The sequence below is a fragment of the Oryctolagus cuniculus genome, chromosome 11 (assembly GCF_964237555.1).
Source record: "Oryctolagus cuniculus chromosome 11, mOryCun1.1, whole genome shotgun sequence".
NCBI classification, from domain to species: Eukaryota; Metazoa; Chordata; class Mammalia; order Lagomorpha; family Leporidae; genus Oryctolagus; species Oryctolagus cuniculus.
Genome location: NC_091442.1, coordinates 86,013,437 through 86,026,628, shown reverse-complemented (window position 1 = coordinate 86,026,628; position 13,192 = coordinate 86,013,437).

The window sequence follows — 13,192 nt, the reverse complement described above, 5'->3', positions numbered from 1 at the left end:
ATTACGTAAAATTTGATGAGAGTAAGATTGTGGGTGTAGATTTTGTCCTTGACACAGGGTTTTTGCTAAATTGTTGACGATAGTTTTTGGCTACTCTGTTCAGGAATATCAAACCCTGAAACACGTTATGCTCTTCTTTTTCTTATCTGGAGCACCCTCAACAGATGCTATGTTTACGTTCTAAGTTATTCTTTCTTTTCAGACAAATTTCTCGTCTCGTGTCATCCCTCCTATTTCCTGCCTCATCTCTCCATTTCCTATTCTCTTCTATGGCTGTACTTTTTCTTTCCTGAAAGAAACAAACTTCTCCCCTTCATGTTTTTCAGTTACGTGATAATATTTTCCAAGAAACACCTAGAGTTGGTTGACTGGAAACAAAGAGTTGCATCCCTCTTGTCTTCATTTATGTGAGCATCAATATTTTGTCCAGAAATACCATGTATCTGGCCATTATATTTAAACTCCTCCACTGTTAAACCAAGCTTATCTGACAACATAAACAATTTACCTTTTACTTACAGGCTTAATATAAATTATCTTATTTATGAAAATATATGTGCGTATATTTCTTTAAAATTCGACTTTTAAAATATTTTTAAAACACTTAAAAATTGTACATATTTATGGGAGACTATCTGATGTTTCAGGACATGCATAGATCATGTAATGAACAGTCATATGACAATATTTATTCTTTCAAGCAGCTAATATTTCTTTTTAGTGAAGACATGCAAAACAATATCTTCTCGTTTTGGGGAGGCAGGGGGAGAGTATACAGTCTATTAACATTATACGTAGTTGCTCCACTGTGCAACAGAATGCCAGAACTTCTCCTATCTAGGTATACCCAAGTATCCATCAATCAACACTTCCCTACCCTCCCTCTCCACTAGTAACCACTATTCTGTTTAACTTGTGAGATAACTTATGTTTTAGATTCAGATATGAGAGAGATCATGTGATTTTGTCTTTCTGTGCCTGGCTTATTTCACTTAACATAATGACTTCAGTTTCAGTTCTACCCATGATATTGCAAATGTCAAGGTTTCATACTTTTTGTGGCTTATATGATCAGGAGTGGGATTGTGGAATCATATGGTAGTTCTATTTTTAGATTTTTGAAGACTCACCATACTATTCTACACAATGACTGTACTAGTTTACATCCCCATTAAAATTGTGCAAAGGTTCCCTTTTTTCCATATCCTTGGCAGCACTTGTTATCTTTTGTCTTTTTGACAGTAGCCAATCTTTCTGGAGTGAAGTGCCATCTCATTGTGGTTTTCATATGCACTTCCCTGACAATTAGTGATATGAAGCATTCTTTCATGTACCTGGTGGCCATTTGTATGTCTTCCTTTGAGAAATGTCTGTTTAGATCTATTTCTTATTTTCTAATTGAATTTTATGCCAACATCAGGCTGATTCAATTACTGTGGCTTTATAATACATTTTAAAATCTTCCTGCTTTGTTATTTTTGCTCAAGATTGCTTTTGCTATTCAAGGTCTTCTGTACTTCCATACAAATTCTAGTAGTGCTTTTTTTATTTGTGTGAAGAAATATCTTTGGAATTTTTATAGGGATTGCATTGAATCAACAAATCAATTTAGATAGTATGCAGTTTAACACTACTCATTGCTCTAATTCATGAACACAGGATGTCTTTGCATTTCTTTGTGTTTTCTTATTTTGTCAATGATTTATAGTTTCCATTATAGAATCTTTACCTCTCTGGTTAAAAATTTTTACAGGTATTTTGGTTTTTATGTAACTACTGGACATGGGGTTGCTTACTTGATTTTTTTTGCAAATGACCCACTATTTGTGTATTACAACACTACTGATTTTGGTACACTGACTTCATATCCTACAACTTTGCTGCATTTGTTTATAAGTCCTAACAATGTGTTGGTAGATAATTATATATAATATACAGATATAGATGATATATAGATACAGATATAGATATCATGTCATCTACAGTGACAGTTTCTTTAAAATTTACTTATTTATTTACTTGAAAGGCAAAATTACAGAGAGAACAGGAGACACACAGAGAGATATTCCTTAAACTGGTTCACTCCCCAAATGGCTAAAACAGCAACGTGGGCCAGGCTAAAGCCAGGAGCCAAGAACCCCATCTGGGTATCCCACGTGGGAGACAAGGATTCAAGTATTTGAGCCACGACCCACTGCTTCCTAAGAGCATTAGCCGGAAGCTGGAATGGAAGCAGAATAGTCAGAATTCAAACCTGTGTTCCAGTATGGGGTGTGGCCATCATGATCAGCACCTTAACCCATTTACCACAATGCCCATTTACCACCTTAACCCATTTACCACAATGCCACAACGGTGCGCGTTTGACTCCTTCTTTTCCAATTTGTATGTGCTTTACTTATTTGTCTTGTCTAATTTCTCTAGCTAGAACTTCCAATATTATATTGAATTCTAGCGGGCATTCTTGCCTAGCTCCAAATCGTGAAGAGAAAGCATTCACCTCTCCCCATTTAAAATGATGTTAGATGCTGGTTTGTTATAAATGGCTTTTATTATGTTGATGTATGTTCTTTCTATACCTATTTTGGTCAGAGTTTTTATCATGGAATGATGTTGAAATTTGCCAAGTGTCTTTTCTGTGTCTATTTAAATGATCATATGATTTTTATTTTTCACTCTGTTGAAGTGGTGTATCATATTTATTAATATGCATATGTTGGACTATCCTTGCATCCCTGATATGATTCCCACTTGATCATGGTGAATGGTCTTTTTTAACTATTAGATTAGATTTAAAGTATCTTGTTGAGGATTGTTACATCTATGTTCATCAAGGATATTGCCTGTACATTCTTTTTTGCTGTGTCCTTGTCTGGTTTTAGTTTCAAAGTAATGCTGGCCTCATAGAAAGAATTTGGAAGGATTCATTCTTTTCTATTTTTTTTTAAATAAATTAAGGAGGATGTTAATACTTTTTAAATGTTTGGTAGAATTCAGCAGTAAAGCCTTCTGACCCCTACATTTTTCTTTGAAATTTTCAATATAAGCTTTGTCTTCCTTTTCATATACTTATGAGTGCCTAACCTTTTAAAATATATTTGTATAGCACTTCCCTGAATTCATATTTAGTTTTTTAATGGCTTCTAGACAAGTGGTATCAAACTTTAACATACATATGGATCAACGGGAGGATTCCATAGGTCTGAGATGAGTCTAAAATATTTTATTATCATCAAAGTCCCAAGGGATATTGACGCTACTTGCAAGGAGACCTTAGTCTGGATAGCAATATTTTCATGAGCACATCCTACATGTCTTTCCAAAGGACAAATAACTTGAAAGAACAAATAACTTGACTCCCTTGTTCATTACTACATCTTTCTTTTTTTTTTTTTTTTTGACAGGCAGAGTAGACAGTGAGAGAGAGAGACAGAGAGAAAGGTCTTCCTCTTGCCGTTGGTTCACCCTCCAATGGCCGCCACAGCTGGCGCGCTGCGGCTAGCGCCGGCCGGCGCACCACACTGATCTGAAGGCAGGAGCCAGGTACTTATCCTGGTCTCCCATGGGGTGCAGGGCCCAAGCACTTGGGCCATCCTCCACTGCCTTCCCGGGCCACAGCAGAGAGCTGGCCTGGAAGAGGGGCAACCGGGACAGAATCTGGTGCCCCCACCGGGACTAGAACCCGGTGTGCCAGCACCGCAGGTGGAGGATTAGCCTAGTGAGCCGCGGTGCCTGCCCATTACTACATCTTTCATATCTACTGCAGTATCTATTACATGCTTAGTTCCTAATCAATATGTATTGAGAGAATAAGTAACTCCCTGAATCATTCACTCAACACTGGGGAACTCATGGTAGATGCTAGCCTCATTTTACAGAAATTGCATGAAATAAAGCAAATTGATCATACATTACAGAGTAGTAGAACCATAGCTTTATCTGATGGTCTGGTTTCTGGTAACAAAGAGTAGTTACCCGGGCCAGAGTTGTGGCATAACGGGTAAAGCATCTGCCTGCAGTGCTGGCATCCCATATGGGCATTGGTTCAGATCCTGGCTGTTCTACTTCCGATCCAACTTTCTGCTATGGCCTAGTAAAGCAGTGGAGGATGGCCCAAGTTCTTGGGCCCCTGCACCCACATGGTAGACCCAGAAGACACTCACGGCTCCTGGCTTTGGATCAGTGCAGCTCCGACCATTGTGGCCATCTAGGGAGTGAACCAGTGGATGGAAGACCTCTCTCTCTCTCTCTCTGCCTCTGCCTCTCTGAAACTGTGTCTTTCAAATAAATAAACAAATCCTTAAAAAAAAGAGTAGTTACTACTCCATTCTCTGTTATATGTGCACATATTTTTCAGTTGAAGATGAAAAACCCATCTTCCATAATTTCTGTATCTGTTACTCTGCATTTGCTTTTCATGAGTTGTAGATGAAGGTGCCAGGGAGGAAGTGCTTCTAGATCCACTCATGTGCTCATGTAAGGATGCCCTTGCAGAAACTCACCTGCATTTCCCAGGGACCATTTGGTCCCATTGTCCTCTGAATTGGAACATCTGGGAGTATCAGATAGAGGTAGGATTTAAGATTCCAATTTTAAAAATGGGATTTTTTAAAAATTTATTTGAAAGGCAGAGCTACAGAGAGAAAAAGGGAGAAACAGATATATCCATTAGTTCTCTCCCCCCATGGTTGCAAAGGCCAGGGCTGGGCCAGGCCAAAGCCAGGAGCTTCACCTGGGTTCCCACATAGGTAGCAGGGACCCAAGAACTTGCACCATCTTCTGCTGTATTCCTAGGAACATTAGCAGGGAGCTGGATCATAAATGGAGCAACCAGGACAGGAACCAGTGCCCATATGGGATAGCAGCATTGCAGGCACCGGCTTAATCTACTAGACCACAACACCATTCCCAGAAATAGGATTCTTTTAGCGCTACTACTATCATCATTTCTCCTGGAAGCCCAAAGATAAAACTTCAAGGATGTAATCACCTTTTTAAATTTGTAATTGCAAAGACAGTGTAATCAAGAAATAAAACGAAGCTGTTCTGTCAAGATTGTGATTTAGGGACTGCTATTAGTAGCTACTGAAATAGTGGGAGCAAATCATTTTCAAATGTTGGAAACCAATTACTGACAATGAAATATAGTTGAATAACAATTAGTAATTCTACTTCAAAGTATAGCAATGTATTGAAAACAAATTTTCCAAAGAGGCATGTTCATTGTACAGCTGTTTTAAAAAAGCCAGTTTGATTGGCACATCCCTTTTGAGTCTAGTTGTTCTAAAGCATATTTTAGCAAAAATTCTGATAGCTGGGGAAAATCCACCTGCTGATTTACTACCTTTTAATTGCCCAAATAAAGAACAAAGTAGAGAGCATGACAAACTTGGACAGAAAAAGCAAATTTAAAGTTAAGAAATATATTATGCATGCATACCAACTTAACTCTGCCATGTATGAGTGGAAAAAAAACCAAGTTTATTATTTATTTTCACCGGCCTTTTCCCTTTCTCTTAACTCTATTTAAGGAGACTAGATCTTAAGGAAACTCACTTGCCCTGCTGAATAGGATGGCAAGTCAAAATAATTTTTGGAGCATGCAGGAGAGAAGAGAGACAAAGAGAAGCACAAATAAATCATCGCTAAATTATTCCAAATAAGAAAAGGAAACATGGCATATGAAAGGAAGGGTGGAGTAGCCTGAAGATTAGAGTTGTGGAAACACATGTGACAGCTTCCACAAACAAAGAGTAGAGCTAATTAAAACGGGCTCTAAGGAAGTTTTCCAAGCTGATGGGTCATGTATTTCCCATTTCCACCCAAGCTCGGGTTCCTCACACTGGGCACTGCTGACATTTGGGACTGGATAATTCATCATGGTAGGGACATTCCTATCTAGTCTAGAAAGTTTGGCAAAGACGGTAGCATTCTTCCTCTAATTGTGACAACCAGAAATATCTCTGGTCAGTGGCAAACATCCCAAGGGGGACAAAATCACCCATGGTTGAGACCTGCAGATGAAATCTGAAAACTCACCATAAAAGTCTAGCTTAGTTTGTGCTTTGCCGTTTCGGTAGGTATACGTATGTAGTGTTTTAACTTACTTTTACTGTTGTCATTCATTTCCTTGGCTCTACAGATTGGTCTCAGTGCAGCCCAGGGGAAGAGCAGAGGCTTCCATGTAGGTCCAGTTACATTTACTTGGTATACAATATTTGCCCAAAAATGCAGGTTCAACTGCAACCCAGTCTGAATTATCAACTTAGATCTGAGTAAAACTTACACATCTATAACGATCACAGAGGGCGAGTCAGGGAATGTTGAACTGGTAGAAGCTGTGCTCAAAGAGTCCTTCCAACTTAGAATAAGATTGTAGACACTCCTCCTCAGTCATTCTTTCAGTTTTTAATGAAAGAGAGAGGTACGTTAGTTTTCAAGAGCAGCAGTTTCCTCTGTAGAAGAGGGTGGATACAATGCTTGAAAAGCTTACTATAATGAATCATCCAAGAGAATTAGGTGAAAAACTGGACTGAAAATTGCACATTAATTCAACCTCTCTGGATATGATGTGGCTCAAGAAATTTTGTTCTGTGCTATTTCATGGAAAAGAAAGCGTAGGAGTGAACATTTGCTGATGTTTCAGTAACTGAAATCCCTGGGAATGTTATTACATGGCACAGAGTGAGTGAAACACTGATGCTTGGATCAGTATTTAGACATGTAACACATTTATCTTAGGTTACACAGCTAAAATGAGAAAATATTCACAGAGATGGGCTATTACCTACCGAATCATAATTAGAAGATGAGTCTGAGTATTATGTCACTACAAATAGCCTCATAGACAAGAAACAGAGATGATGTAGGAGTTTATTTTTTATTTATTTTTTTTTAATTTTTTTGACAGGCAGAGTAGACAGTGAGAGAGAGAGACAGAGAGAAAGGTCTTCCTTTTGCCGTTGGTTCACCCTCCAATGGCCGCCGCGGCCTGCGCACCACGCTGATCCGATGGCAGGAGCCGGGTCTCCTGGTCTCCCATGGGGTGCAGGGTCCAAGCACTTGGGCCATCCTCCACTGCCTTCCGGGGCCACAGCAGAGAGCTGGCCTGGAAGAGGGGCAACCGGGACAGAATCTGGCGCCCCGACCGGGACTAGAACCCGGTGTGCCGGCGCCGCAAGGCGGAGGATTAGCCTAGTGAGCTGCGGCGCTGGCCCTGATGTAGGATTTTATAGGATCTCAGTACTGTAATTATATTGGAACTCAATGTTCCACAGTTCCGTGTCTATAGAAGAATGTTACATTTCATTCAAAAGATATTAAGAAACATTTGAGAGACATGCAGATTCTTATAAGTATACATAAATATTAGAAAGATATTAGAACTGAACATTTGTACAAAAGCAAAAGAGTGTTAAGCCAAAATTTGGAAGGTTGTATAGACTACAGATTGAGAAATCAGAAATTACAAGAACAAATCAATATAATAATGTATGAACTTACTGGTACCAGTGATTGAAAAGCTTAGGATTCCCCAGAGCCTATAGAACTCTTAACAGATTAGTTAAGACAAACCAGAAACAATAGGGAAAGAAATGGAAGGTGCTTGCCCTGAAGGAAGAAGAAAGACACATAGCATACCAGTGTGAGAGCTAATACAGGCCTAACCTGGTCACCTGAGGTGGTTTTCTTGACCATGATGTCCGAAGAAAGAAGACCCAATAAGTTTCCAACAAATTAAAAAAAATCAGTCTCCAAATATAGTGATTTGAATATATGAATATGATTAAACAAGTTTTCATTTATATATATAAGTGTGTGTGTGTGTGTGTGTGTAAATGATTCTTAAAGTTTGCCTGACACAGAGTAATATTAACCCAAAGAGACAGGAGATGTGTTTAGAAAAGGAATAGGTTGTTTTTCTTTCCTTTCCTTTCCTTTCCTTTTCTTTTTCAGGTCGTAATAGGGCCTGTTATAATAAAAACTTAAGTGTTTTCTAAGACTTTTCTAAGATTCATAAATCAGTTCAATTGCAGATATAAATGCACAAATGCAAATTTCTTGAAATACTAACTTTTAAATGGCTGTTTAAGAAAGAAGCCTGCAACTTTACTTTTCTATGTCAATAACAGCTTATTCAGTGACAGCAAAATAAGCAAAAAGAGAAAAATTAAATATGAAATGCATGTATGTTTTAAGAGATTAGCAACATTTAAGGTATAAATTTTCTATTTTTCAATATACAACTCTGTCTTGAGATGCTTATTTACACTTCAAAATAGGTAATTTTTTAATCCCAGAAACCTTTTATTTAAGGTATACAAACTTCATGCATTTCATAAATACAACTTTAGGAACATGGTGATTCTTCCCACTCTACTTGTCCCCCCACCCACACTCCCACCCTTCTTCCTCCTTCCTCTCCTATTCTCATTCTTATTTTTACTAACATCTATTTTCAATTAGCTTTATACACACATAAGATTAACTGTATACTAAGTAAAGAGTTCAACAAATAGTATGAAAAAAATGTTCTTTAACAATCAAGACAAGGTAAATTTTCATAATAAACTAGAAATATTGATCCCTATGCATTGTGTTTTTAGCTGGTGAGAATGTTATTCTAAAGGGATTGGAAAAAAAATGGAATAAGTTCTTCTGTTAGCACAGTAACTTAACAATATAGATCAATTGGATTTTCTTTGCTCCAGGACCATGGATTTACCTTGTTCATAGAGTAAAGAACATATGCTATAGACATGTTAACATCTTTACCACCACTGACAAGTAACACATTATTAATCAAACAGTATCTAAAGCAGTGTGGAAGATTAAATGGAAAATTCAAGGGAATATAAAGAATTTTATTTCTGGTTCTTATCAAACTTCATAGGGTAGTTCTACATTGATGTTTAATAATAGTAATATACAAATCAATTATCAGATATCAAAATTTTGTTCTATAGTCTTTGGTCAAGTAGATTAAAAAGAATCCTTACATATTGCTAGTCTGTGTATAAATTGGTGTCATTGAGTGTCTGCAGCATCATCTATCCAATTTAAAATGCATAAAATTTTGACTTAGAAAACCTAGTTCTAGGTATTTTATACACCTAGATAAAGGTGCATGTGTGAAATTACACACACACACACACATAAATCCAGAGATAAATGTTCACTACAGCAGTTTTATGATAATCGAAATAGTAATAATATTGAAAACAATTGAAATATCTATTAACATGAAATTGGTTAATACAATATGGCATCTCAATTCAGGAGAATGCTGTGCAGTTATAAAAAGAATGAGAGAAATCTCTATATAATATTTTATTTGTAGCTATAAGATATATTGGGGAATGGTAAGAGCAAAATCTATAATTTATTTAAATAAAAGCAATATATATGTTTATACTATAGGATATACTGTAGGATAGCTATAGAAAACAGATATACAGGAAACCAGTGATAACAGAAATCCCTGGGGAGAGGAACTGAGAGGCCATGGAGATGGGTAAGAAAAAAGTTTGGTTTTCATCCCATACTGTTCTGTATTTTTAATGTCACATCACGTGCAAGTATGATCTGTCCAAAAACTAGTTAAGTATAAATAACAATGTTTTAGTGATAATTCTATTTTTATAAAAAATATTAGACTTCAGGTATGTTTTAATAAATCATATGGCATAGAATAGAAACATTGCAGAAGTTGCAATAATTTCCAAAAATATTTCATTTCATTTGGACAAAATTTTACTATACACCTATTGTATGAGAAACTCAGTTATAAACTAAGTATGCCAGAGATATGGTGGATTTTCATAATGTTATGTTAATTCTACAAAGTAAGAATAACTCCAAAAAAAAAGAGATAGTTCTCTATTAAAGGGGTCTAAGTACTGTTTATCTACAATGGAAAATATGCTATTCTTTATTTTTATAAGATTTTTACTATCCACAACCATATTTCTTAAATTATTTCATTGTATCACCCACAAATTTAATAATTCCAGATGGTTGTATAAATGGAAAAACATTTCTTTACTATTTTTATACTTACTTTTTTTCTGTTTATCATTTCTTTATAATCCTAGGATTTATAATCATGGTTTGATGTTAAATCTTGAGTAAAAATAAATAAGAATGAGAAAGGAAATGCCAAAAAGTAAGTAAATTATTTTGAAGCAAATTAATTGGAATTTACCAGCACATTCATATTTAGGCTTTTATGAAAGAGAAATTCATCACAAGGCTTAAGTTATTATGATTATTAATTTCTTAAGAACATAAGAATAAAAGTTGAATTCTCTTTCATTATGTAAAAGGTGTTAGTCATTAACTATACAACTTATTGAAACGCTTCCAAAACTTGCTATATGAATAAATGCTAAAATAAAATTGAGTTTAATCCAATTGTGAATTTTTCTTTTTGTGGTTCTTCATAGATGTATGCCTTTAACGTATACTGATTATGACAGTACTATAATTGCAAATTATTATGGAATCATGCCAATTTTTCATAACTGGTAACTGGCTTACACAGATGTTTTACAAGAATTGTCAAATAATGCATTTGTTTCCATAAGTCAGTGGAAGCCCCAGTAGGAAGGTGACAGGATTGAATTTCTATTTTTAATAGTTTCTCTGAGCTTCTTTTTGGGAATAGGTTGGAACAGGCAAAGAATTAAAATAGGAATAGGGAGAGGCTCTTAGAATCCAGACAAGCTGTGATGATGGCATGCACTCATATGGTGGCCATGGAAACTGGAAGTACTATTGATAATTTGATCAGGGCTTTCTGATGGATTAGAGGCAGAGGTGATGAAGAAGAGGAAGAAATCAGAAATTTCTAAGTTGAGCAAACAGGTGGAATCTTAGATCACTTACAAAATGAGGAAGACTATGTTTTGAAAAAGGGAATACGGTCAAATTTTCAACCTGAAATGTCAGAGTCCGATGTTCTACAAGACAGCCAAGTGAAAATTCGATAGGATGTTGGATATACTAACAGTGGAGGCTGGAGATATAGATACTGCATAATCACTTACCATCTTTATTCTAAGAATCAGCAGGCATGTCTGCCTTCTTCCAGGATGAATCACTTGAGGACTGATACATTTTCCTGTTCATCATAATTTCCCAAGTTTTGATACACATGTTGAATGAAAATATACATGAATGAATGCATACCATGAACTTAAAACCCAAACTTGAGCATGCACACTTTTAATTGTACCATTTAAGAATTAATAATCGTATACTGTTTAGCCATTTTTTATGCTGCCAAACAGCTGTGTCAACTACTAAAATTCAGATTAAGATCTGGAAAGTGTTTTACGCATCACCTAATAAAACTCCTCTTTCACAGGTCAGGAAATGAGGCCAGACAAAGTATTACTCAAAGTTAGAGTTGTTAGTGTCAGGATTTGGACTAAAACTCAAGTTTTCTTACTCCACAACCAGTGATCATTCTACTACTTTCTATTCTTTTGATCAAAATCTAGTAAAAATGGTTCAATTGGTTGGCATAGTTGAAACTAGAAGTTTCACAGAGGATCACAAACACTGTTTAAATTATAAACTTGCTTATGAAATAAATTCTCCTCAAACATAATCAAATGTGGAACACTAACCCACCACTTTTTAATTTACTTACTCAAAGGACTTCATAAATTAAAGAGGAAAAAACCCACATACACACTAAATGACTAAATGTACTTTGGTTTCCAAGGAATTCTCTCACCAGGCCTTAGAGTACAGGCATTTGTGATGGAAGATGAAGTCATTTTTTAAAAGAAAACATTGGTTCTTTTGAATACATGGAAAAGCAAATGTCTGTCAATATGTTGCTGATTCAATCAGACCACAGTAACCAGAGTAGAATACAGCTCAGTATTCTCAGGCTCCTGAATACATATTTTCCTAAATGAAGACTATGATAAAATAACAACAATAAAAATATGTATGTTCATAGACCTTGCCACATTCAAGAGATATACCACAGATCCTTTACTTCCAGCATAGGGCTGATGAAATCTATATGTAGACTACATATTCATGAAAGACACAACTCTTGAGTCTTAAATTGTCATTTTTAAATTTATAAAAATACACTGTCATTTTCCAGTACCCAGTTCTTCCTTCAAGGTTTAAGAGACGTAACAAACACGGAAGTCTATGAATGCTTAGGGCACAGTTCATGACAGCAAAGCTTTAGAAGGCTGCAATTGTATATGGTCTTCCAACTATCCTGGACATAGATTAAGAAAACATGGGCTCCCTGAAGCTGAACAATGATTTTTATTGACTATAAATTCAGATACGTCTGGTACATCTGGAGGGTAGTCTGTCTGTAGGAGGAAATGAAGAGATTCTTGCAAAAGAATTAGTCCAAGGGGAATGGAGTGTAGATACACAAGTGTGGTCCAAGGAGATTAGCACCACAGTAAAAACAAAATCTCCAAACTCAGCTTGAAACTAAAGACATATAGAAATCCTATGTTTTTTGCCTATACAAAATTTGCTCCAATTCACCCCAACAACTATTGCAAACTCTGTTCTCCCTAAAACTTCTAATTCTCCTTTCCTTTTCTCTCCACTGATGGCTTCACCTCCTTCCTCCAAAGGATAACAGAAACAATCATATATGAAAACCTGTGGCCTCCTGCCAACAAAATCAATAAAATTACAGGCAACAAAAGCCATCCTTTTCCTCTTTCCTGCTTCTCAGGAGAAATGGCATCTTTGTTCCTATTTATCAATTAGTTCTACAGTAAATCACTGTTGAATGCATAAAAGGGTAACTTCTTTGGGGAAACTCACCAATGACTACACTTTCTCCTATCTCTACAGCCTCCTCCTCTTTAGTTAATCCTTACCAGGAACATTTGAATATGTTCAGATTTGCTCATATTAAATAGGATACAGAAAAGACAAGTATTTATTTGCACTGTAGGACCTCTAATGCCCCAGCTTTCCATTTTTGTCCTTTCCTTGCAAAACCACTCCAACAAGATCCTTCAGAGATCTGCCCTAGGCCACCTTTTCTTCTCATCCTGTATCCTCTATCTAATCAACCTCATTTACTCTTGCTAATTTATCTTCCATAACACATAATGATGTCTCTCAAATTCAGAATTGGATGCAAATTTCAAAATTCTATATTGACTTTCAGACCCTATTTTCATCCATC